This window comes from Jaculus jaculus, chromosome 2 (genome assembly GCF_020740685.1).
Source record: "Jaculus jaculus isolate mJacJac1 chromosome 2, mJacJac1.mat.Y.cur, whole genome shotgun sequence".
In the NCBI taxonomy this organism is placed as follows: Eukaryota; Metazoa; Chordata; class Mammalia; order Rodentia; family Dipodidae; genus Jaculus; species Jaculus jaculus.
In genome coordinates this window covers 12205891-12231003 of record NC_059103.1, presented here as the reverse complement: position 1 = coordinate 12231003, position 25113 = coordinate 12205891, and the positions used below count along the sequence as shown (strand labels likewise).

The 25113-nt window shown below is 46.9% G+C and overlaps 1 protein-coding gene across 2 annotated transcripts in view; it reads left to right on the top strand.

The window, feature by feature from the left end:
• The first annotated feature begins 1618 nt into the window (after nt 1-1618).
• The window catches only part of LOC101604400 (NADPH--cytochrome P450 reductase), a 67041-nt gene continuing 43546 nt past the window's right edge, over nt 1619-25113 (top strand). Inside the window, exon 1 of one of the 2 annotated variants that reach the window (XM_045143835.1) lies at nt 1619-1713. The gene's annotated coding sequence lies outside the window, so the exon portion shown is untranslated. Of the gene's footprint in view, nt 1714-1880; nt 1909-25113 lie in introns of those variants that run through there. The other variant, XM_004666270.2, reaches the window with a different exon arrangement.

Here is a 25113-nt window from a genome sequence, read left to right as displayed (position 1 = left end):
AAGATGGCAAAAGGTCTCACTAGTCCAAAAGGAATTTGCGCAGAGCCTTTATTCACAATTAGAACATCTGACTTTTCTAGAACATCCACTATCACACACTTCTAAATCCCTTAGGAACAAAGGTTCTGTCACTCAATCCTGGAAAGTCCCTGCTATCTAAAACCAGTAGGAGGGCAGAACTGGGACTCCTGATCCTGACCAAGACAGCTAGACTCATTTCCTTTTTTTGTTTTCTTTTTCTTCCACTCTCTCTTCCCCCCTCCCTTCTTTCTCTTTCTTTCTTTCTTCCTTCCTTCGTTTCTCCCTCCCTCCCTCCTTCCTTCCTTTCTTTCGAGACAAGGTCTCCTGCAGCCCAGGTTAGCCTGGCCTAAATAAAACTCTATGTGTAGCCAACACTGGCCTTGAATTCCTGATCCTTCTGCCTCCACCTCCTCCCAAGCGCTGTGAATAACAGATATGTCACCATTCCAGGCCTCATTTATTTTATTTTATTTATTTTTGCTGTTGTTTTTTTTTTTCAGACAGGATGTCACCTTGTAGCTTAGGCTGGCCTGGTATTCCTTGTGTATGTAACCTGCGCTGGCCTCGAACTGTCTCAGCCTCCTAGAATGCCCGGATGACAGGTGTAAGCGTGGCTGGCACAGCCAGACATTTCAAACCCTTTTGGCTCTTGTCTCTGTCAGGCCCCTTTCCAGCCTCAATGGTGCCAGCTTTCTGTGATCAGGATGCTGCTATGGGACCCGGGACCAACAGTGCCTACAGGCATTTTCAGACAAGGCTGCAAGCACACGTGAGCAGCGGACAGCAAGAGGTCACACGGAGTGACACACAGCCACGGACCCCACCGTGACCTAAGAGAGACAGGAAGATGGGAGAGTGAGAAGAAAGAGAGGGAGAGAAAGGGGAGAAGGAGAGTGAGAGGGGGGAAGAGAGAGAGAGAGAGGAGAGAGACAGAAGAGAGAGAGAGAAAGGGGAGAAGGGGGAGAGAGAGAGAGAAAGGAGACAGAAGAGAGAGAGAAAGGGAAGGAGAGAAAGGGAAGGAGAGAGAGGGGGGAAGAGAGAGAGAGGGAGAGAGAAAGGGGAGAAGGGGGGGAGAGAGAGAGAGAAAGGAGAGAGACAGAAGAGAGAGAGAAAGGGAAGGAGAGAAAGGGAAGGAGAGGGGGGGAAGAGAGAGTGAGGGAGGAGGAGAGAGAGAGGAGGTGAGAGACAGAGGAGGAGAGAGGGGGGAGGGGAGAGGGGGGGAGGAGAGAGAGAGGAGGGGAGGGGAGAGAGAGAGAGAGAGAGAGAGAGAGAGAGAGAGAGAGAGAGAGAGAGAGAGAGAGAGAGAGAGAGAGAGAGAGAGAGAGAGAGAGAGAGAGAGAGAGAGAGAGAGAGAGAGAAAGCCACCACCACGGGGGGCTCTGCCAGCGCTGGAACTGAGTGCAAGGCTGGGGGGCGTGGCCTCTCTGCGGAGACGTGAGGGGGCGTGGCATCTCCGGGCCGTACCAAGAGTACGGATTCTGAGGGGGGGAGGAAGGAAGACGGCTTGCTTTCACAGCGCGTAAGCGGCCCTGGTGGGCGGAGCGTCGGCCGCGTCGGCCACGCCCCCTCCCCCCGCGGCCTGGCGGGCGGTGGTAGCGTCTCGGTGGTGCGGCCTTGCGTCCTGCCCCGGGCTGCTCCAGAGGTCTGCCGGGCGGCGCGCGGCAAGGGAAGCCATTGGGAACGCGGAGTCGGGTGAGGACCGGGGGTGGGCCTTGCGGTGTGTGGGTCAGCTCGGGTCTTGGCGGCCGCTGGACTCTGGACGCTGGCCGGGGTGGGCTCCTTAGGTCCGGGTCAGGGCGTCCCTCGCTTCTCCCGATGCTCGGTGCTCCCACCTCCGCCTTGATCGAGGTGGCACTTCTTCCCACCTCTCTCAGCGGATCGAGGGTGGTACGTCCCACACCCCGAGATCGAGACCACCCCCTCCCCCCCCCGCCCTTTAGCAGGCGAGGGTCGCATCTTGATGTTTACAAAGAGTCGGGGGTGGGGAGGCACCAGTTCCTACGTCCCTTCCCCTTCAGGCTTAAAACCAGTTTCCCTGTCCGGGCCTCAGTTTCCCCATCGGTGCCACGGGGACTCTACAGGCGGCGAAATTATTAGGGGGGGAGGAGTGTTCAGTGACGTAGGGGCCGCTCGATGAACGTAATTGAGACCCAGCAGCCGAGGGGTTCCTGGTCGTGCATCCCGGGGCCGTGTGTCCCTCTCGAGACAGGTACCTCGGTGGTGGTGGCTGCGACACACCTTTGCTGGGCTCTCCTGCAATTGGTGACAGCCTTAGCTCGGTGGCAGCAACTGGATGAGAGGTCAAGATGTGCTGGGGGCAGCTGGGTTAGGGGGAGCTTCAGGACACTTGACATCAGTTCAGTTTGTCTTTTCTTTTCTTAAGGTCAGCAGCTGACCGGGGACTAAGGAATTTGGGGATAGTGAAATGAAAGCAGCTATTTCTTCCCAACATATTTATAAAACTGCAGCCTTTGAGCCTGGCTGGTCAAGCTGGAGTTTTTTTTTTTGTTTTTTTTTTTTTTTTTTTTTAATGCAGGCACAAAGGGTAGACTCCCGTGGTGTGAGGGACCCTGGGTTTGAATCTTGCCATTTTGCTTTGAGCCTTCTTTTTATCTTCAGTGGTCCAGGATGTCGACCCCCTAGAGTTTTTTTTTTTTTTTTTTTTTTTGAGACAAGATTTCACTTTGTAGCACAAGCTGATCTTGAACTGTTAATCCTCCTGTCTCAGCCTCTGGACTGCTGGGACTATAAGTGTGTACCACCATAGGTGGCTAGAGTTGACATTTTGAGGAAGGAACAAGAGAGAGAGAGAGAGAAAGTCCTCAAGCTGGGTTTATAGTGGTGATGTGTCTCTTAATTCCAGCACCCAAGGAGACTGAGGGAGGAGGGTTAGTTCAAGTTCAGGGCCAGCCTGATCTTCATTTTAGTTTTGGGTCAGCCAGGGCTGTCTCAAAATTAAATAATAAAAGGGGCTGCAGAGATGGCTTAGCAGTAAGGCTCTTGCCTGCAAAGCCAAAGGACCCAAGTTCGATTCCCCAGGACCCACTTAAAGCCAGATGCTGTTGGAGTTCCTTTGCAGTGGCTAGGAGGCCCTGACACATCCATTCTCTCTCTGCCTCTTTCTCTTTCTTTAAAATAATAATAAATAATTTTTTTTAAGTTTAAAAATAAAAAAAACATTGAGGAAGAAAAAGACAGGATCTTGCACAGCCCTGTTGAGAACTCTGAAGTTCTCTTATGCCAAATGATTATCTTCCCCTGTAGGGTTTATTCTTACTGTTTTTGCTATTCAGTGCTATAATTCCTTTGAACTGTGTGGCTTCTGGTCATTATCACCCACAAGATCTGCACACAGTTCCCCTTTGAGTGGTGGCAGGGTTAGCTGAATATCCTTTCATTTTCTTTTAAAAAATATTTTTATTTTTATTTATTTAACAGAGAGAAAGAGGGAGAGAGAGAGAGAATGGGTGTGCCAGGTCCTCCAGCCACTGCAAACGAACTCTAGATACGTGTACCATCTTGTGCATCTGGCTAATATGGGTCCTAGGGAATCGAACCTGGGTCCTTTGGCTTTGTAGGCAAATGCCTTAACTTCTAGGCCATCCCTCCAGCCCCATTTTATTTTGTTTTGCAGGGCCAGAGATTAAACCAAAGGTCTAGTTAGTAAACCAGCAAACTCAAAAAGGTCCATTTTGGTTTCTGTCATTGTTATTGTTGTTCCTTTAAGGAGTTTTCATTTTCTTTTGGGAGTGGTTATTGACTTTCAAACCCTTTGACGTTGGTTTCATTGAGCAGAAGGCTCAGTTGTCAAAAGTGGCCAGAAAGGCAGACATGGTGACTCCTGCCCCTAATCCCAACACTAGGGAGGCTGAGGTGGGAGGCTAAGGTACGAGGATTGCCTTTAGCTTGAGGTCAGTCTGAACTAGAGAGACCTTCTTTCACGTACCAGCCTGTTTGATATTCCTGTGTTTATTTTTATTTTATTTATTTAAGAGAGAAAGAGGGAGAGAGAGAGAGAATGAGCACGCCAGGGTCTCCAGCCCCTGCAAACAAACTCCAGATGCATGTGCCACCTTTTGCATCTGGCTTACGTGGCTCCTGAAGAATCGAACCTGGCTCCTTAGCACTTTAACCACCAAGCCATTTCTCCAACCCCTATGTTTATAAAGCACACTAAAGGATCACTGTAGTACTTTCAGGGGACTGTAATTAGAGTTCTGCATCAGACCCCACCGAAAAGAAAACAAAAAACAAACCCAAAACCTAATAATAATAAAAAAAATTAGAAAGTGGCCAGAAAACAGACCTGTACTTGAAAGGATGAAATATTACATTGTGGACATGATGTGTAGTGATCTCGGCTCAACGCAGTTCTCTTCTGATACTAGAGAAAAGTGTGAGAGAGGTTTAGAATAGAACAATTCCCAGAGTCGTACTTTGGTGTGTGGAAATCACAGGCTTGACTACAGTCAGCGAGTGTTTATCAGCATCCTTAGGGAATGCCTGTTGCCTGATGAACCTGAAATTTTAGTTCCTGCTATTGACTGTGGGTTGATGTTTCCATAATCCCTTGAAAATCAGGATCTGTGTTAGGTGAGTATGAATACACAGGAGATAGACTATGAGAAGTCAGCTGTGTGGCATGGCCAGCATATTGATTTGCTAAACCCATATGACATTTCAGTTTAGAATCTATGTGGGTGGTTTTTTTTTTTTTTTTTGGTTTATTTATATATTTTTCTTTCTTTTAAAAATTTATTTATTTATCTATTTTTAAGGTATATTTTTATTTATTTATTAGAGACAGAGAGAGGAGGAGAGAGAGAGAGAATGGGCACACCAGGGCCTCTAGCCACTGCAAACGAACTCCAGATGTATGTGCCTCCATGTGCATCCGGCTTACGTGGGACCTGGAGAATTGAACCTGGGTTCTTAGGCTTCGCAGGCAAGTGCCTTAACTGCTAAGCCATCTCTCTAGTCCTATTTATAGATTTTTTTTTCTTAAATTTTTTTATTTGAGAGAAAGAGGCAGATAGAGAAAAAGAGAATGGGCACACCAGGGCCTGCAGCCACTGCAAACGAACTCCAGACGCATGTGTCACCTTGTGCATCTATCTGGCTTATGTAGGTACTGGGGAGTCCAACTTGGGTCCTTATGCTTTGCAGGCAGGTACCTTAGCTGCTAAACTTCTCTCCACCCAGTAAACTCTTAGCAGTATAAGAGATAAAACAGACTATATGATCTTTGAAATACATTTACTTAGCAGATATGGTTTGCCTGCTATGTACCAGGCACTATTGAGGTGAAGAGAAGGAACGAATCCCTTGTGGATCTGACCTGCAGTGAGGGAGAAAAACCATGTACGGCCAATATTGATAACTACCAGTAAGAAAAATAATACAGATGAATGTGTGTGCGGGGGAAGGGGAGACATAAATGTACTTGGCTAGTTTAGTTTTGCTTTGAGATAGGGTCTCATGCAGGTCACCTGGCCTCCAACTTGCCATATAGTCGAGGTTGACCTGAAACTCCTAGTCATTCTCCCTCCACCTCCTGAGTGCTGGGATTATAAGCTTGTGTCACCAGGCTCAGTTTACGCAATGCTGGGGATCGAACCCAGGGCCTCATGCTTGCTAAGTAAGCACTCTACCAACTGAGGTACATCCCCAGCCTTTCTTCCTCCCTCCTTCTCTCCTTCCCCTCCTCAATTCTGAGGACTGAACACAGGGTTTCCTGCAAGCACTCTACTACCAGCCCTTAACATTTTAAATTTCAGAGTTTCAGGTTAGTTATGAAGCCTAGCTGCTAATTAATTACATTAAAATTGGTGCCATTATTATTTATAGCCACATGCATACACAGAATAGTAGTTGTTTTTCTTTCAATTACCCATTCCCATGTCAGTGTTCCCAAGTCTCCCTCCCTGCAGTATATATAGAACCAGTATTATAAAGTGTCTATGACCTCATATGTGCCTCACTATATATATATATATATATATATATATATATATATTTATTTTTATTTTTATTTATTTATTTGATAGCGACAAATAGAGAAGGCAGCAGAGAGAGAGAGAGAGAGAGAGAGAGAGAGAGAGAGAGAGAGAATGGGTGCACCAGGGCTTCCAGCCACTGCAAATGAACTCCAGACGCGTGCACCCCCTTGTGCATCTGGCTAACATGGGTCCTGGGGAATTGAGCCTTGAACCAGGGTCCTTAGGCTTCACAGGCAAGTGCTTAACCACTAAGCCATCTCTCCAGCCCTCACTATATATTTTTAATATATTTTAAAACTTTTTTTCTTTATTTGAGAGAGAGAGAGAATGGGCACACCAGGGCCTCCAGCTACTGCAAATGAACTCCAGAAGCATGTGCCACCCTGTGCATCTGGCTTACGTGGGTCCTGAGAAATTGAACCTGGGTCCTTAGGCCTCACAGGCAAGCTTGCTAAGCCATCTCTCCAGCCTGTATTTTCCTTAGAAAACCTCCGCAGTTCTGTCATCTGGCATTTGACTGAAATTTGGCCTGGCTGGGGTGGTGAGGAGGCCAGTGGCTCATGTCACTCCTTGATTTCTTCATTAGTAAGACTGGAGAAAGAATCCCTGCTTCCACCTGTCCCTCAGAGAAGGTCAGAAAGCTATTATATTTTATTTATTTATTATTGTGTGTGTGTGAGCATGTGTGTACTTGCGTTTCTAAGTTGTGGGAGTGCGTGTGGGGCCAGAGATTGGCACCAGGAGCTTTTTTTGACTGCCCTTCACTGTATGAACTGAGGCACAGTCTTGCATTTGAACCCAGAGCTTGCTGATTAACTAGTCTAGCTAGCCAGTTTGCCTCAGGGATCCTGCCTCTGCCTCCCTAGGGCTAGAATTACAGGCAGGCTGCCATGCCCACCTGGCATTTACGTGGGTGCTGGGCATCTAAATTCAGGTTCTTGTGCTTGCCCAATGAGTGTTTATTTACTGAGTCATCTCCCAGCCCTTGTGTGGATGGTTTTTATTGATTTTTTTTTCCAGGTAGGGTCTCACTCTAGCCTAGGCTGACCTGGAATTCACTCTGTATTACATACCAGGCTGGTCTCTACCTCACAGTGATTCTCCTATCTCTGCCTCCTTAGTGCTGGGATTAAAGGCTCTTGTGGAGTTTTGTTGTTGTTTGTTTGTTTGTTTTTGTGTTTTGAGGTAGGGTTTTACTCTAGACCAGGCTGACCTGGAATTCATTATATAGTCTCAGGGTGACCTCAAACTCATGGCAATTCTCCTATCTCTGCCTCCCATTGCTGGAATTAAAGGTATATGCTGTCACCCCTGGCTCTTGTGGATTTAAAAAAATTTTTTTAATTAATTAATTAATTTGAGAGGGAGAGAGAGTGAGAAAGACAGACAGGCAGATAGAGAGGCAGATAGAGAGAAAGAGAATGGGCTATTCCAGGGCCTTCAGCCACTGCAAACGATCTCCAGACTCATGTGCCACCTTGTGCATGTGGCATATATGGGTGCTGGGGATTCAAACCTGCATCCTCAGGCTTCACAGGAAGCGCCATAACTACTAAGCCATTGTCCAGCCTTCCCCTTCTGTCTCTCTCTCTTTATTTATTTATTTATTTTTTGTTTTTCAAGGTAGGGTCTCATTCTAGCCCAGGCTGACTTGGAATTTACCTTCTAGTCTCAGGCTGACCTCGAACTCCTGGCAGTTCTCCTTACCTCTGCCTCTTGAATGCTAGGATTAAAGGTGTGTGCCACCATGCTCAGTTTTTCTCTGTATATCTCTTTTCTTTCTTTTTCTTCTTTTTTTTTTTTTTTTGAGGCAGAGTATTACTGTAATCCAAGCTGGCCTGGAATTCACTCTGTAGTACAGATTGATCTTGAACTAGCAATCCTCTTACCTCAGTTTTCCAAGTGCTGGGATTATAGATGTTAGCCATTCCTCCTTATCTTCTTTTCCTTCTCACTCTCTCTCTCTTTGGTTTTTTCAAGGTAGGGTTTTGTTGTAGCCCAGGCTGTCCTGGAATTTACTATGTAGTCTCAGGGTGGCCTCAAACTCTGGGCGATCCTCCTACCTCTGCCTCCAGAGTGCTGGGGTTAAAGGCGTGCGCCACCACACTCAGCCTCTCTCTCTTTTTGAAATAGGGTTTTGCCCTAAGATGCCTTGGAACTCTCTCTGCCTCAGCCCTCAAGAGAGCTGGGGTCGCAGGTATGCTCTCGTGCGCCAGGCTAGGAGGCTGCTTTACTCTTGGCAGAGTTGGGTCCCTGTGGAATGGCACTTGAAAACACGTCTTTGGCTCTCGGGGTGTGTCTGTGTGTAGGCTCTGGTTGAGGCTCTTGAGAGCTCTGCTGGGGAGGGAAGTCAACAGAAAAGCAAGAAAGTATGGTACAGGCCATCCGGTTTACCCCTGGGATGATGGGCACAAGGTGTTCCTGGTGCCGAGCCTGGCACATCCTGTGGGAACAGAATGTGTGCAGCGGAGCATGAGGAAGGAGCTTTCTTTGGAGGGGGCATTGTGCAAGGTTTTCTGAGACAGGTGCCATTTCAGTGGGGTCTTGGTGGGTTGGGGGAATGCTGAGGAATCCCGTTGTGTACCACCTCTAGGATGCATAGGGCATGAGTGGCATGTGACCAGAGTTGTCTGGTGGCCTTGCTGTAAGGATCCTAGGAACGATGTAAGATGCTCAGAGGGCTTTTTATTATTTTTTTGTTTGTTTTGATTTTTATTTACTTATTTATTTGCGAGGAGAGAAAAAGAAAGAGGAGAGAATGTGTATATGCCTGGGTTTCTTGCTGCTGCAAATGAATTGCAGCCCAGAAAATCTTAAAAGAAAAATTTTGTTTGTTTGTTTGTTTTTTTGCAAGAAGGACTTAGTAGGTAGTCCCAAGCTGGCCTTGAACTGACACCACTCCTCCTGACACAGCCTCTCAAGTGCTAGGAGTATAGGGATGAACCACCTTTATTTATTGTTTATACATAAAGATATGAAAATTATATTATGCCCATTCTCTCTCTCTTTCTCAAATAAATCAATAAAAATAAAATATTTCTTTTTTAAAAAGTAAAGGCTACAGTGATGGCTTAGTGGTTAAGGCAAAACCTAAGGACCCAGGTTTGATTCCCTAGAGCCCACATAAGCCAGATGCACATGATAGCACATGTGTCTGAAGTTTGTTTGTAGTGGCTGGAGACCCTGGCATGCCCATTTGCTCACTTTCTCTTTTTCTCTCTCTAATAAGTAAAAAATATTTAAAAATTATACATACTAATGGGTAACCTGAGTTTTTTAATTTTAAAAATTTATTTATGAGAGAGAGAGGAAGCATCACCCAGGATCTCTAACCACTGTAAACAAACTCCAAATGCATGTGCCACCATGTACATTTGGTTTACATGGGGTCTGAGGAACCAAACCTGGGTCCTTAGGCTTTACAAGTAAGTACCTTAGCCACTAAACCATCTCTTCAGACCTGATATTTTCTTTTCAATGTTTTCTTCTGTTTTTCTAAGGTAGAGTATTACTCTAGCCCAGGCTGACCTGGAATTCACTATGAAGTCTCAGGGTGGCCTCAAATTCACAGTGATCCTCCTACCTCTGCATGCACCACCATGTCCTGCTAAATTTCTTTTTTTGGTTTTTCAAGGTAGGGTTTCATTCTATCTCAGGCTGACCTAGAATTCACTGTGTAGTCTCAGGGTGGCCTCAAACTCACAGTGATCCTCCTACCTCTGCCTCCTTAGTGCTGGGATTAAAGGCATGAGCCACCACACTGGCTAAATTTCTTTTTTTTTTTTATTGTTGTTGTTCAGCTTTTTATTTTTTTTTTGAGATAGGGTCTCACTCTAGCCCAGGCTGATCTGGAATTCACTGTGTAGTCTCAGGGTGGCCTCGAACTCACAGAGATCCTCCTACCTCTGCCTCCCGAGTGCTGGGATTAAAGGCGTGCGCCACCACGCCCGGCTTTTGTTCAGCTTTTTAGAGGTAGGGTCTCACTCTAGCCCAGGCTGACCTGGAACCCATTGTGTAGAGCCATGTTGGCCTCAAATTCATGTCGCTTTTCCTACCTCTGCCTTCTAAATGCAGAAATTAGAGTTTGTGGCACCATGTCCAGCTTAAATGTTTTTACTTATTATTTATGTGCAAGAAGAAAGAGCACGAGAGAGAAATGGGCACACCATGCTCTCTGGCCACTGCTAACGAACTCCAGATGCATGTGCCACTCTGTGTAGCTGGCTTTGTGTGGGTACTGAGAAATTGAAACCAGGCCATTAGGACTTTGCAAACAAGTACCCATAACTACTAAGCCCTCCTCCATCTCCTGATATTTTAATGACATACATATAGTGTCATGTTTTTGCATATTTGTGTGGCGTTGACTGTGTAAATATGTGCTGGCATGTTTCTATGCATGTGGGCACATGTCTATGTAGGTGCATGTGTAGGTCAGAGGTCAATGGCACATGTGTCCTTTAGTTGTTGCCCACCATATTTGGAAAAAAAAAACTACTTCATTTATTTATTTGCAAGCAGAGAAAGAGAGGGAGACAGAAAGAATGGGGTACGTCAGGGCCTCCAGCCTCTGCAAATGAACTGCAGATGCATGTGCCACTTTGTGCATCTGGCTCTACATGGGTACTTGGGAATCAAACCTGGGTATGAACCTGGGTTGTTAGGCTTTACAGGCAAGCACCTTAACTGCTGAGCTGTCTCTCCAGCCCATGTTTGTTTTGTTGTTTTGATTTTAACTTTTTTCATTTGAGAGAGAGAGAGAATGGGGGTGCCAGGGCCTCTAGCCACTATAAACAAACTCCAGACATGCTCCACTTGTGCATCTGGCTTATGTGGGTACTGGGGGTTCAAGCCTGGGTCCTTAGATTTCATAGGCAAGTGCCTTAACCATCTCTCCAGCCCCAGGTTTTGACTTTTTTGAGGCAGACTCTCACTTTAGCCCAGGCTGACCTAGAACCTACTTTGTAGCTTGGGCTGCCCTTGAACTCATGGTGATCCTCCTACCTCAGCCTCCCTAGTGCTGGGATGAAAGGTGTCAGCTATCACACCTGGCTTCCACCATATTTTTTGAGATAGGGCCACTCGCTAAGCCTGGAGTTTACCAATTAGGCTAGATGAAGTAGCCAGTAAGCCCCAGGGATCCTGCGTCTGTGTCTCCAACACTGGGATTACAGGCATGTGCCACCACCACACCCAGCTTTTACATAAGTACCGGGGACCTGGGGATTTGAACTCAGGTCCTCGTGCTTGCATGGCAAGCACTTTACTGACTGAGCATCTCCTCAGCCCCCTCATGTCATGTTTAAATCAGGTTCTTTACACGCCCCCTCTTCATTTATCTTTTCTTTCAAAATCCTTTCTTCTAGCTTTGTGAAATGTATAGCTCATTGTTGGTACTCACACTCTGTCATGTAATAGCACCTCAGAACTTCTTGTTCCAGCCTGATTTTTTTTTTTTTTTTTGTCCTGTTTGTTTTCTTGTAGTTCTAGGGATTAAGCCCAACTGCTCTTCCACTGAGCCATACTTCCAGCCCCAGCCTCTGCTATTTCTGACGCTGATTGGAGTGGAGCTCTTGTTGACACTGGACTGTGTTGTAAGCACAGTGCCTGGGAGGCTTCTGGATGGGCAAGTGCACAAAACTGTTGACTTAGGAAACTATTTATTTTACCTTTGTTTTTTTTCTTTCCTGAGGTAGAGTCTTACTCTAGCCCAGACCGACCTTACACTGAACTCTGTAGTCCCAAACTGACCTCATATTCATGGTGATCCTCCTACCTCTGCCTCCTGTGTTTGGATTAAAGGAGTGTGCCACCAAGTCTGGTTTACTCCCCACCCTCAAGCCTAGGCTGACCTCGAGTTCACTCTGTAGTCTCTCAGGCTGGCCTCAAACTCTTACTTCAGCCCCCCAAGTGCTGGGAGCGCCAATACGTGCCTGTATGTTCTTTTTTTTTTTTTTTTTTTTTTAATTCAAAAAGATTTTATAGCCAGGTGTGGTGGTGTATGCCTTTAATCCCAGCACTCTGGATGGGTAGAGATAGGAGACAGGAGGATCATGGTAAGTTTGAGACCACCCTAGAGCTACAGGGTGTTTAGCCTGGGCTAGCATGAGACCCTACCTCAAATCCCCCCCCCCCAAAAAAAGTTTTTTTTTGGTGTTTTGAGTTGGGGGTCTCACTCTAGCCCAGGCTGACCTGGAATTCACTATGGAGTCTTGGGGTGGCCTTGAACTCATGCCAGTCCTCCTACCTCTGCCTCCCAAGTGCTGGGAGTAAAGGCGTGTGCCACCACACCCGGCCAAAAAAAAAAGATCTTGTTATAGAACTTAAAGATGTTGGTGAGAAAGAATGAAAGTAAGAGGAATCAGGGAGAAGTGGGCACTGAGTAAACTGGTGCTCAGAGAGGTCTTTCAGTGTCCCCATTCTTGTAAACTTCAGGCCTCGGCCATCAAGGGGACCCAGGCAGATGGAATTAGATGTCAGGGCCATGTGAGTGGGCTGACCCCACCACGAGCATCCCGAAATCCAAAGCTCTTCAGCAAATGGCCCAGTGACATCTAGCATGGTCTGAATCTGTGTGGAACCCCTGCTCCCCCTTCCCGGCCGCTGCGCCACAAAAGCCTTTGAGGTTGACAGAACCACTCTGGGCTCTGCTGCGGCTGGGGCTCCCACCCAGGAGTTAGGGTGTCCAGTGGTGACAGCCACATGGGACTTGGACGGAGTCCGTGCTCTCCAGGGTCTTGTCATAGGAATTTGAGGAATAAAATCCACGGGTCATGGAGGGTAAGGGTTAGAAAGACTATTACTGAACTCCAGGGAAGGAGAGACGGCAGAGCTTCTGCTGTCAATCAGGAGGGGCACCCCAGAAATGGGAGAACCCCCTGTTTTACTTTTTCTTTCTTCAAGGTAGGCTCTTGCACTAGCCCAGGCTGGCCTGGAATTCACTCTGTAGTCTCAGGGTGGCCTTGAACTCACAGCGATCCTCCTATCTCTACTTCTAGAGTTCTGGGATTAAAGGCGTGCACCACCACACTTGGCTCCTAGTTTACTTTTTTTGGGGGGGAGGTTGAGGTAGGATTTCACTCTAGCCCAGGCTGCTATTTTACTTTTTTCTGGTTTTTTGAGGTATGGTCTCTTACACTAGTCCAAGCTGACCTGGAATTCACTATGGAGTCTCAGGGTGGCCTTGAACTCACAGCAGTCCTCCTACCTCTGCCTCCTGAGTGTGCTATTTTCCCTTTAAGAGATGCTTTGGGTGGAGGTAGATCTAAGAATTATGTTTTATTTTTAAATTTTGATTTTATTTATTTATGTGAGAGAGAATGGGCGTACTAGGGCCTCCAGCCAGTGCAAACAAATTCCAGCAGCGTGCTCCACCTTGTGCATCTGGCTTACGTGGGTCCTGGGGAATCGAACCTGGGTCCGTAGGCTTTGTAGTCAAACACTTTACCTGTTAAGCCATCTCTCCAGCCCAGAATTCTGTTTTTATTTTATTTGTTTTTGGTTTTCTTTTTTCGAGTTAGGGTTTCACTCTAGTTCAGGCTGACCTGGAATTTACTATGGAGTCTCAGGGTGGCCTCAAACTCATGGTCATCCTCCTACCTCTGCCTCCCAGGTGCTGAGATTAAAGGCTGCACCACCACACCTTGTTAGAATTCTGTTTTAAATGGCATGCAAATCTCTTTTTGTATAGCATAGCTAAGAGAATTATCCACATGCTATCCAGAAATTAATCAGTTTTAGGGCTGGAGCTGAGGCTGAGCTGATAGAATGAGAGTCTATGAGTGTCTAGCCTGCAGGAAGCCTTGGGACCTTATTCCCGCCATCACATAACCCCGGGCAAGGTGACATATGCTTGTAATCTCAGCACTTGGGAGGCTGGAAAATAAATTGCCTAAGGTCATCCTTACATAATTGGTTCAAGGCTGGCCTGGGATACATGAGACTCAAAAATAAAGAAGGGAAAAAGCCATGCACACCTTTAATCCCAGCACTCCGGAGGCAGAGGTAGGAGGATGGCCATGATTTCAAGGCCACCCTGAGACTCCATAGTGAATTGCAGGTCAGCCTGGGCTGCAATGAGACCCTACCTCGGAAAAAATAAAAAAATAAAGAAGGAAAGAAACAAATCCGTTTTGAGTGTAAATGAGGATGAAATGTTGGTCAAAACTGTGGTGTCTTGGTGATCTGTTCTCAGAGAATGGAGTCTTTGGGAGACAGCCTTGGGCAAGACACTGGAAGAAGTTGGCTTTTGCCCACCTGGTGGCAATGCAGGGAGCGTCCTAGAGGAGGCATGCCCTCTAATGTGAAACTTACGGAATGTTTACTGACCGTGTCCAGTCCCTGGACTTTATCTCCCCTGCTGTTATCTTCAGTGCTTTTTCCGCTGCCTGCCCCCTTCCCAGAGTTCATTTTCCACATCATCTCTTCCTGTGGTATTGATGCTTGTGTCTGGAGAACACCGTGGACTTGTGACACCTGGGTCCTCAGAGTCCATGCCGTCACTGCACTTGGGCAGACGGGCTCTGTTCAAAGGCTTGCAGGGTTAGGTAGGTACAGGTGAACTCCAGCTCACCCTCTCAGCACTCAGACGCAATGATCGTAGGTCAGCTGGGTTTGGTTTTCAACACTGTAAACAGGGACAGGGATCTTGGGCACACAGGAGGTCCGAATGGCCAATTGTGCCGGCTTCTTTCAGGGTGGGGAGGGGTGGGGAGGTTGGTACACATTCCAGGCATCACCTGGATTTGTGGTCTAGTGAAGAAGGCTGTTTGTTCGTTTTGCTTAAGGGTTTCAGAATCTTCGTGATTGCTTATGAAACCACACAGGGTCACAGGGACACATTGGTAGCGGTTCCCTTATGTAATGTTATTTGAGAACTGGGGGTGAAGCTTAGTGGGTGAGCACCTGTTTAGCATAGGTTTCATCTCCAGGAGTGCAGAAACAATGTTCTTTTAGCCTGGGGTGTTGCTCATTGGTTGAGTGCTTATCTCATGCACGAGAGGCCCTAGGTGGTTCCATCACCAGTACTCTGCTGTCCCTCAAGACTTCTGTAATATGGGGGCTGGAGAGATGGCTTAGCGGTTAAATGCTTGCCTGTGAAGCTTAAGGACCCTGTTCGAGGCTCCATTCCCCAGGACCCACATAAGCCAGATGCACAAGTGGCTGCAGGCCCTGGCGCATCCATTCTCTTTGTATCTGCCTCTTTCTCTGTCATTCTCAAGTAAATAAAAACAAACAAACAAACAAACAAAAGTTCTGTAATATGGGGCTGGAGAAATAGCTCAGCGGGTAAAGTGATTGCTTCATAATCATGAAGACCCTGAGTTCAATTCCTAGGATCAACATAAAAATGCCAAGTGTGGTGGCCCAACTGTGATGCCAGTGCTGGGGACAAAAGGTACCTTTCCCTTTTTTCTGTCCCACCATCATTAAGTCTTGTCAGATTTGGTCTTTGAGTCTCTTCGACTGCTGGATCTTAGTAAAGTTTTATCATTTCTTGCTGTGTTGTTCTTCCAGCGGCTTTTTAAAAAAATCCATTTAATTAATTTATTTGAGTGTGAGAGAGAGAATGGGCACGCCAGGGCCTCCAGTCACTGCAAACAAACTCCAGTTGCATGCACCATGTTGTGCATCTGACTTATATGGGTCCTGGGGAACCCAACCTGAGTCCTTAGGCTTTACAGGCAAGTGCCTTAACTGCTAAGCCATTCACCAGCCTCCTCTTTTCTTAAAAAAATTGTTATTATTTATTTGAGAGAGAGAAAGAGGCAGACAGAGAGAGAAAATGAGCACACCAGGGTCTCCAGCTACTGAAAACACAGTCCAGATGCATGTGCCACCTTGTGCATCTGGCTTACGTGGGTTCTGGAGAATCAAACTTGGGTCCTTAGTCTTAGCAGGCAAGCGCCTTAACAGCTAAGCCACCTCTCCAGCCCTTTTATTTTTATCCTCCCACCTTTAATCCCAGCACTGGGGAGGCTGAGGTAGGAGAATGGCTGTGAGTTCAAAGCCAGCCTGAGACTAATTCCAGGTTAGCCTGGGCCATAGCAAGAGCTGACATTGGGGGGAAAAAGAATCACTCTCATAGTTTTCTTGTTGGGTTTGCATTTGGGTGTATGTATGCATGTGCGTGCGTGCGTACTTGTTTAAAGGTTATAAAGTGGTTGGTAATAAAAGGAGTCTTGGGCTAGGGACGTGGCTCCGTGGGTAAGACTGCTTGTCGCTGATGCATGAAGAACTGAGTTTGGTCACCAGCAATCATGTAAGAACGGGTGTGGCCCTGCATACCCGCAGCCCCAGGCCTTAAAGTGCTGGAGATCGGAGGATGTCTGGGGCCCACTCTGCAAAATGGCAGCTCCAACATCAGTGAGAGACACACACACACACACAGACAGACACACACGTGTCTAGGCTGGCTCTCACCTGTATTCCCAGTACTTGGTTGAGGTAAGATTGTGAATTAGAGACCAGCATGGGCTACATATAGCAAGTTCCAAGTGAGCCTGGTCTGTATATAGTAGTGAGACAGTGTCATAAAATGAATAAGATAAAATAACGCCCCCAGGACAATATAGTGGAACAGAATGTGAGTTCAGACAGAGCTTCCTGTTGATTCTTTGATCCAACCCAGAACCTGGAACAGTGCCAGGCATGAGGCGTGCACTCAGCCAAGGTTCGCTAGGCCAGATGAGTGACTGAATGATTGAACGTGTCTCCTCACTCCCATGTTAATTGCTGAGCCTTTACCTCCCTTTCAACTGGGTCCCAGTATCAAACTGGGCCCTACCTGGAAATTTTTTTTTTTTTATGAACTGAAATTAGGACTTCATTCACATTGGGAAAGTGCTTTACCACTGAGCTACAGCCACAGCCATATTTCTTAAAATATAATTTATTTGAGAGAGAAGAAGAGGCAGAGAGAGAGAGAGAGAGAGAGAGAGAGAGAGAGAGAGAGAGGGGGAGGGAGGGAGGGAGGGAGGGAGGGAGGGAGGGAAGGAGGGAGGGAGGGAGAGAGAATGGGCCCACCAGGGCCTCCAGCCACATGCACCTCCTTTGTATCTGGTTTATGTGGGTCCTGGCAAGTTGAACCAGGATCCTTTGACTTTGCAGGCATATCCTTTAGCCGCTAAGCTATCTCTCCAGCCCTGGTTTGGTTCTTTGAGGTAGAGTCTCGCTGTAGCCCAGGCTGACCTGGAATTCACTTTGTAGTCTCAGGCTGGCTTTGAACTCACAGCAGTCCTCCTACCTCTGCCTCCCGAGTGCTGGGATTAAAAGCACATGCCACCATACTCAACTTGGCTTTTTTTTTTTTCTTTTTTTGAGGCAAGCCCAACAGACTGCCCCCCCCCCCACCTTTCTTATGAGAGGGAATGAGGGGTTTGAAGAGAGGAATGGCATGCCAGGGCCTCCAGCCACTGTAATTGTGGCACACATATGCCACCTTGTGTGCATGTGTGACCTTGCATGCTTGCATCATTTTGTGCATCTGGCTTATGTGGGACCCGAGAGTCAAACATGGGTCCTCAGGCTTCTCAGGCAAGCGCCTTAACCACTAAGCAATCTTTCCAGCCTGGCTTATATGTTTTTATGAATCAACTGGGTTGCCATTCACTGTTTTATTTCTTTGTTTTTTGTTTTTGTTTTTTTTCAAGGTAGGGTGTCACTCTAGTCCAGGCTGACCTGGAATTCACTATTTAATCTCAGGGTGACCTTGAACTCATCGTGATCCTACCTCTGCCTCCTGAGTGCTGGGATTAAAGGCGTGCTCCACCATGTCTGGCTCATTGAGTTTTATTTCTTATTTTTTGTTTTTAATTTTTATTTCAGAGAGAGAGAAACAGGGAGAGAGAGAATTGGTATGCCAGGACCTCAGTCTTTGAAATCAAAATCCAGATGCTTGTGCCACCTAGTGGGCATGTGCAACCTTGTGCTTGCCTCACCTTTGTGCATCTGTCTTATGTGGGATCTGGAGAGCTGAACATGGGTCCTTAAGCTTCTCAGGTGAGCACCTTAACTACTAAGCCATCTTTCCAGCATCATTGAGTTTGAAGTTCCCCACACTCTGACTAGCAAAACCAAGACCTAGCCTGGCATGGTGGCGCATGCCTTTAATCCCAGCACTTGGGAGGCAGAGATAGGAGGATCACCATGAGTTCAAGGCCACCCTGAGACTACATAGTGAATTCCAGGTCAGTCTGGGCTAGAGTGAGACCCTACCTCGAAAAACCCGAACAAGCAAACAAAACAAAACAAAAACCCAAGCTAGTAACTAAGAGAAGGACCAGGGAGACAAGCACCAAAAGTGATAGGCCATGGCTCCACACAGCTTCCTTGGAGTCAAGGTGAAGAGGTGTGGGATTGCGCAGCAGGCACCACTGAAGCCAAGAGACAGTTTAGTCTCGCATCAGATGCACCTGTCCCAGGGCTTTACGTGAGACAAAGCAGTCGGCAGCAGCCCTTTGCTCACTAGGCATTTACGGAGTGTCTTGTGCGTATCAAGCTCTCTGGATCACACCTGGGTGTGCACAAGACCAGCGGGATGAAAGACACCGACTGCAGAGGTGAGAAAGAAAAGAAGCAGCTGGGAGGCCGAGGTAGGAGGATCACTGTGAGTTCAAGGCCACCTTGAGACTACATAATGGATTCCAGGTCAGCCTGGGCCAGAGCGAGACCCGACCTCAAAGTCCTTGCTGTTCTGCTGTGAACGTAACAGAGCTTGGCCTGCCTTTCTGGCCCTAGTGGATGATGGACTGGGGACTGGGGATGAGTGACTCTGGCCCAGGACAAGGACATGTCGTTCCTTTAGTACTCAGCACTGAGTACTGAAGACTAAGCAGGGCCTGAGAAGCATTTGGTATATAATGATGCAAAATAGCTCTAGCCCGCACCAGCCATTGCTGTGCCCTTCTCTGGAGATAATTTCATTCTGAGCAGTACTGTCACTGATGGAAAGGTGGAAAAAAACAAAACAAAAAAACAAGCCCTCAGTGTTTGAAGATGTCAGCATCAATCTCTAACATCACCTTGCTTGCAAAAGGATTTGAAGGACTTTAGGAAGGTTGATTGAGTGACTCCAGTGCCAGTTGGTCTGAATTTCAATCTTGGGTCTGCCAGTTATTAAGGTCTTGGTACTTGACCTTTGCAATAACAGATAGCTTTTGTCTGTTAGAAAACAGAGAGAGAGAGCAAGAGAGAGAGATAGAGAAAGGATGGAGAATGTGTGTGTATTCGGAGGTGTTCATGACAGCCCAGGGCCTCACGCTGATGCAGAGTGACTGTAATGAAATAGGAGAATGTCTTACTGAAAAGACTTAGTGCATGTTGTCGTGACAGTTAGTACTTAGAAAACATAAGCTGGGCTGGAGAGATGGCTTAGTGGTTAAGCCCTTGCCTGTGAAGCCTAAGGATCCTGGTTCGAGGCTCGATTCCCCAGGACCCACGTTAGCCAGAAACACACGGGGGTGCACACGTCCGGAGTTCCTTTGCAGTGGCTGGAAGCCCTGGCGCGTCCTCTCTCTCTGCCTCTTTCTCTCTGTCTGTCACTTTCAAATAAATAAAAAATAAACCAAAATTAAATAAAAAAAGAAAACATAAGCTGATGAGCTATGAGGGTGTAATGAAAGTCATGGAGGTGACCCCGAGTTGGTGCTCAGTACGTATTTGTTTGACTGCAGCCTTTTATGCATAGTGATGGTGTAACGTCAAGATGAGGTGCAAGCAGAGCCTGGAGGGGGTCAAAGCAGGGCCATCCACGCTCGCAGTTCAGCGGCTGTGCTTTGGCCTGACCCCTTCGTGAAGTCTGGACTCTGTGTCCGGGAGTTCCGTACATTCCTGGTGGCTTGGGCTTGTGGAAGAGCTGGCCTCAAGCCATTGCTGGGCCGTGGAAAGGCGCTGCCCCCTCGGCTCTCTGTGTGCTTGTGCTGGCCTTAGGAGACGCACGGCCATTGCTAAGGGCACCTCCTACTGCTGGCTGAACCCGGGGCCACCGGCACCAGTACACGAATCCCTGGGACCGCCAAGAGTTGGGTCTCCTCCCTTTCCTTGGGTGGCGATGGATAGCCAGGGTGCAAGGTCCTCACCTGGTCCTCTGGAAGCTGCTGGCTGAGCCTTAGTGATGTGTTTGGCCAGGTATTTAAATTTGTCTATAAAATCAACGAGTTAATGTTTCTCTAAACAGGTGGACTGTGAAAATCAAAGAAATTGTTCAAAGCACCTAGCAATTTTAATTAATTTCTTTTTGCAGTATTAAGGATTGAATCCAGGGCCTTCTACATACTAGGCAAACATGTTACCACTGAGCCAGGCCCCCAGCCCCTCACTGGGGGATTCTAGGCAGGAGCTCTACCACTGAGCCACGCCCCCAGCCTCTCACTGGGGGATTCTAGGCTGGGTGGCCCTGAATTTTTTAATAATTTATTTATTTATTTATTTTATTAACAACTTCCATGCTTATAAACAGAATCCCATGGAAATGCCCTCCCTACCCCCACTTTCCCCTTTGGAACTCCATTCTCCATCATGGCCTTGAACTTTTGATCCTCTCTCAGCCTTTCCTGTAGCTGAGATTCCTGGCATGCACCACCAGGCCCGACTGCTTTTATTTGTGTGAACAAAGTTGTTAACCCATGTTTTTTAGGAAGGAAAGGAATTCGGCTTATTAGATATTTATGGGACACTTGCCTGCCTAAGTCTACACGTGAACAATGAAACAGAGCAAGGCAGGAGTATGTAAACTGTACAGGGATGTGAATTGGAGGCCGTCAGTAAGCCTGCGGATGAGGCTAGTATTCTTTAATTTTTTTCTTTTATTTATTTACTTATTTTGTTTTTGTAATGTTTTTTTAAAAAGTTTATGTGTGTGTGTCTGTGCGTGCGTGTGTGTATGGGTGTGCCAGGGTCTCTTGTCTCTGCAAATGAATACCAGATGCATGGACCTCTTTGCACCTAGCGTTATGTGGGTTCCAGGGAACTGAGCTCTAGCAGGCAGGCTTTGTGAGGAAGTGCCTTTGATTGCTGACCCATCTCCCCAGCCCTGCTTTTTTTTTTTTTTTTTTTTTTTAAAGGCAGAGTCTCCCAGGCTGACCTGGTCCCAGGTTGGCCTTGAACTCATGGTTATCCTCCTACCTCTGTTTCCTGAGTGCTTGGGAATAAAGGCATGCACCACCATACCTGGCTCAGCCCTACTTTTTAAAAAATTATTATTTATTTATTTATTTGAGAGAGAGAGAATGGTCACATCACGGCCTCCAGCCACAGCAGACAAACTCCAGACACATGTGACCCCTTGTGCGTCTGGCTAATGTGGGTCCTAGGGAATTGAACGTGGGTCTTTTGGCCTTGTAGGCAAACAACTTAACCACTAAGCCATCCCTCCAGCTCCTACTTTTTTTTTTTTAAATTTTATTTATTTATTTATTTATTTGAGAGCGACAGACACAGAGAAAGACAGATAGACGGAGAGAGAGAGAATGGGCGCACCAGGGCTTCCAGCCTCTGCAAACGAACTCCAGACGCGTGTGCCCCCTTGTGCATCTGGCTAACGTGGGACCTGGGGAACCGAGCCTCGAACCGGGGTCCTTAGGCTTCACAGGCAAGCGCTTAACCGCTAAGCCATCTCTCCAGCTCCAGCTCCTATTTTTTTTTTTTTTTGTTTTTTTTTTTTTTTTTTGGTTTTTTTGAGGTAGGGTCTCACTCTAGTCCAGGCTGACCTGGAATTCACTATGTATTTTCAGGGTGGCCTCGAACTCATGGCGATCCACCTACCTCTGCCTCCCAAGTGCTGGGATTAAAGGCGTGCGCCACCACGCCCGGCCAGCTCCTACTTTTTTAAAAAAAAAACTTTTGTTTGTTTATTTGAGAGCGACAGACAGAGAAAGAGAGACAGAAAATGGGCTCATCAGGGCCTCCAGCCACTACAAACGACCTCCAGATGCTTGCTCTGCCTTGTGCATCTGGCTTACATGGGTTCTGGGGAATCGAGCCTAGAACTGGGGTCCTTAGGCTTCACTGCTAAGCCATCTCTCCAGCCCCTCAGCCCTACTTTTTTGAGACAAGGTTTTCCTAAGTAGCTCTTACTAGCCTGGACCTCACTATTGTAGACCAAGTTGACTTTGAAATTGCAGTATTTCTACTGCCCCTGTCTCCTGAATGCTGGGTTTACAGGCATGTGCCACCACCTGCTGCTTAACTGTAATATTTTGGTTTTGGTTTTTCAAGGTAGGGTTTCACTTTGGCTCAGGCTGACCTGGAATTCACTGTGTAGTCTGAGGGTGGCCTCGAACTCATGGCAATCCTCCTACCTCTGCCTCCCGAGTGCTGGGATTAAAGGTGTGCACCACCATGCTTAACTGTAATTTTGAGAGAGAGAGAACAAGCTAAAGAGAGAAGGGGCGGGCTAGGGCCTCTAGCTGCTGCAGACAAACTCCAGATGCATGCATCACCATGTTCATATGGCTTTATGTGGGTACTAGGGAATTGAACTTAGGTCCTTAGGCTTTTTAGGCATGCGCCTTAACTGCTGAGCCATTTCTCCAGCCCTTAACTGTAATTTTTTAAAAAATTTATTTTTATTTATTTATTTGACAGAAAAAGAGGTAGAGAGAGAGAATGGACGCAGCAGCCCTCCAGCCACTGCAAAAAAAACTCCAGATGCATGTGCTCCCTTGTGCATCTGGCTAATGTGGGTCCTGGGGAATCAAACCTGGGTCATTTGACCTTGTGGGAAAACACCTTAAACGCTAAGCCATCCCTCCAGCCCCTCAACTGTAATTTTTTTTTCAAATTTTTATTAACAACTTCCATGATTATAAAAAATATCCCATGGTAATACCCCCCCCACCCCTTTGAAACTCCATTCTCCATCATATCCCCTACCCCTCTCAATCAGTCTCTCTTTTATTTTGATGTCATGATCTTTTCCTCCTCTTATGATGGTCTTGTGTAGGTAGCGTCAGGCACTGTGAGGTTATGGATATCCAGGCCATTTTGTCTCTTGGGGGAGCATGTTGTAAGGAGTCCTACCCTTCTTTTGGCTCTTAAATTCTTTCCGCCACCTCTTCCTCATTAGACCCTGAGCCTTAGAAGGTGTGATAGAGATATTGCAGTACTGAGCACTCTGGTCACTTCTTTCCAGCACCATGATACCTTCTGAGTCATCCCAAGGTCACTGCCATCTGAAAAGAGAAGATTCTCTACCAAAAGTGAGAGTAGCATTAATATAAGGGTATGAACATTAAGAGAAGTGCTTACTAGGCATTAACTATTTTTTAACCAGTATTTTAGGAACAGTAGAAAGTGACACAGTGCTTCCTGATATTTCTCACCAGCCTTCTCCATGTTAACACCTTACATTAATCATACCAACATGATCAGGAACAGGAAGTGAGCAGCCGGGCGTAGTAGCGCACACCTTTAATCCCAGCACTCGGGAGGCAGAGGTAGGAGGAGCGGAGAGTTCAAGGCCACCCTGAGACCACATAGTGAGTTCTAGGTCAGCCTGGGCTAGAGTGAAACCCTACCTCAATAAAATAAAATAAAAAGAATTCAGAAAGTGAACATCAGGACAGCATGATTAGTTCAATCTGACACTGGGAAGCTTCTTGCTAAGGGCCAGATAGTAAATCCTGGAGCCTTGTGAGCCATAAGCCGTGCAACTGTTGTTTTCTTCAGCAAGATGAGAGCTGAGAACGGTCTGCGGATGGACAGACGTGGCTGTGGCTGGGCGCCAGTGGAAAGTGTTTGGGAAAGCAGTGGGCGTAGCCTACAGACCATACTCTGCTAATGTGTGAACATGCCTTACTAGACTTCCAGCTTTTCTGCTAATGTCCTTTTTCAGTTCTGGAACCTACCCAGGATCCCACCCCGCATTTACTTACGTCTCCTTGGTCTCTAATCTGTGACAGTTCTTTAGCCCTGCGTAGTGACCGCAAGGCTTTTGTGTGTGTGTATGTGTGTTTAGAGTAGGTGTATGGTGTATTCGTGTGTCTGTACAGATGTGCTCACGTCATGTGTGTGCACGTGGAGGCTAGAGAACATGGGTATCCACTTTGTGCTCCTCCACAGATTTCCTCATGTGGAGCTGCTGTCTGTCAGTGAGCCCCGGCCATTTTCAGTTCTCGGCCAACTGAGCTGTGTCCTTGGCATTTCTTGCATCTTTCGGAAGCTCTGGCTTTTACTGGAGAGTAAGTTTAGGAAGTAGGGTCTGGAGGCAAAATGCCCAATGCTGCTGCTTTTTTTTTTTTTGGTATGTATGTACGGTGTGTGTGTTTGTCTAGTGTGCACAGGTGCGGAGGCCAGTGGAGAATCTAAGGGCCCTTCTCTATCACTCTGCCACGATGTTTCTTTGAGATTGAGTCTCTTACTGAGCCTGGAGCTGCCCAGTGAGCACCAGTGATCCTCCTGTCTCCACCTCCCACAGGACTGGGGTGCCATGTGCCATCACCCCACATACATATATTTTTTTAGGAAGGGCTTCAATCTATCCCATATTCATCTGGAATTCACTTTGTAGCCCAGACTGAGCTGGAATTTACTGTGTAGTCTCAGGGTGGCCTCCAACTCACAGCGATCCTCCTACCTCTGCCTCCTGAGTGCTGGGATGAAAGGTGTGTGCCACCTCACCCAGGCTGCACCCAGCTTTTTATATAGGTGCTGGAGATCCAACTCAGACCCTCATGCATGTGCAGAAAGTACCTTTACCCTCTGATCCATCTCCCAGTCCTCTGTTTCTCTCTTTTAAAAAATATTTCTATTTTATTTTATTTGAGAGAGAAAGGCATATAGAAACAGAGCGAGAATGGGTGGTATGCCAGGGCCTCCAGCCACTGCAAACGAACTCCAGATGCATGTGCCACTTGGTGCATCTGGCTTCATGTGGGTCCTGGGAAATCATACCTTGCTTTGCAGGCAAGCTAAGCCACCTCTCCAGCCCTACATTTTTTTTTTTTCTGAAAAAATACTCCTGATATCAACCTCTGGCCTCCACATACATGCTTGTATGCACATGTACACACATATACAAACATTCACACACACAAGGAAATACTCTCTTTGGTTCAGTTTTCTGTTTGTTTATTTGGTTTTGTTTTTTTGAAGT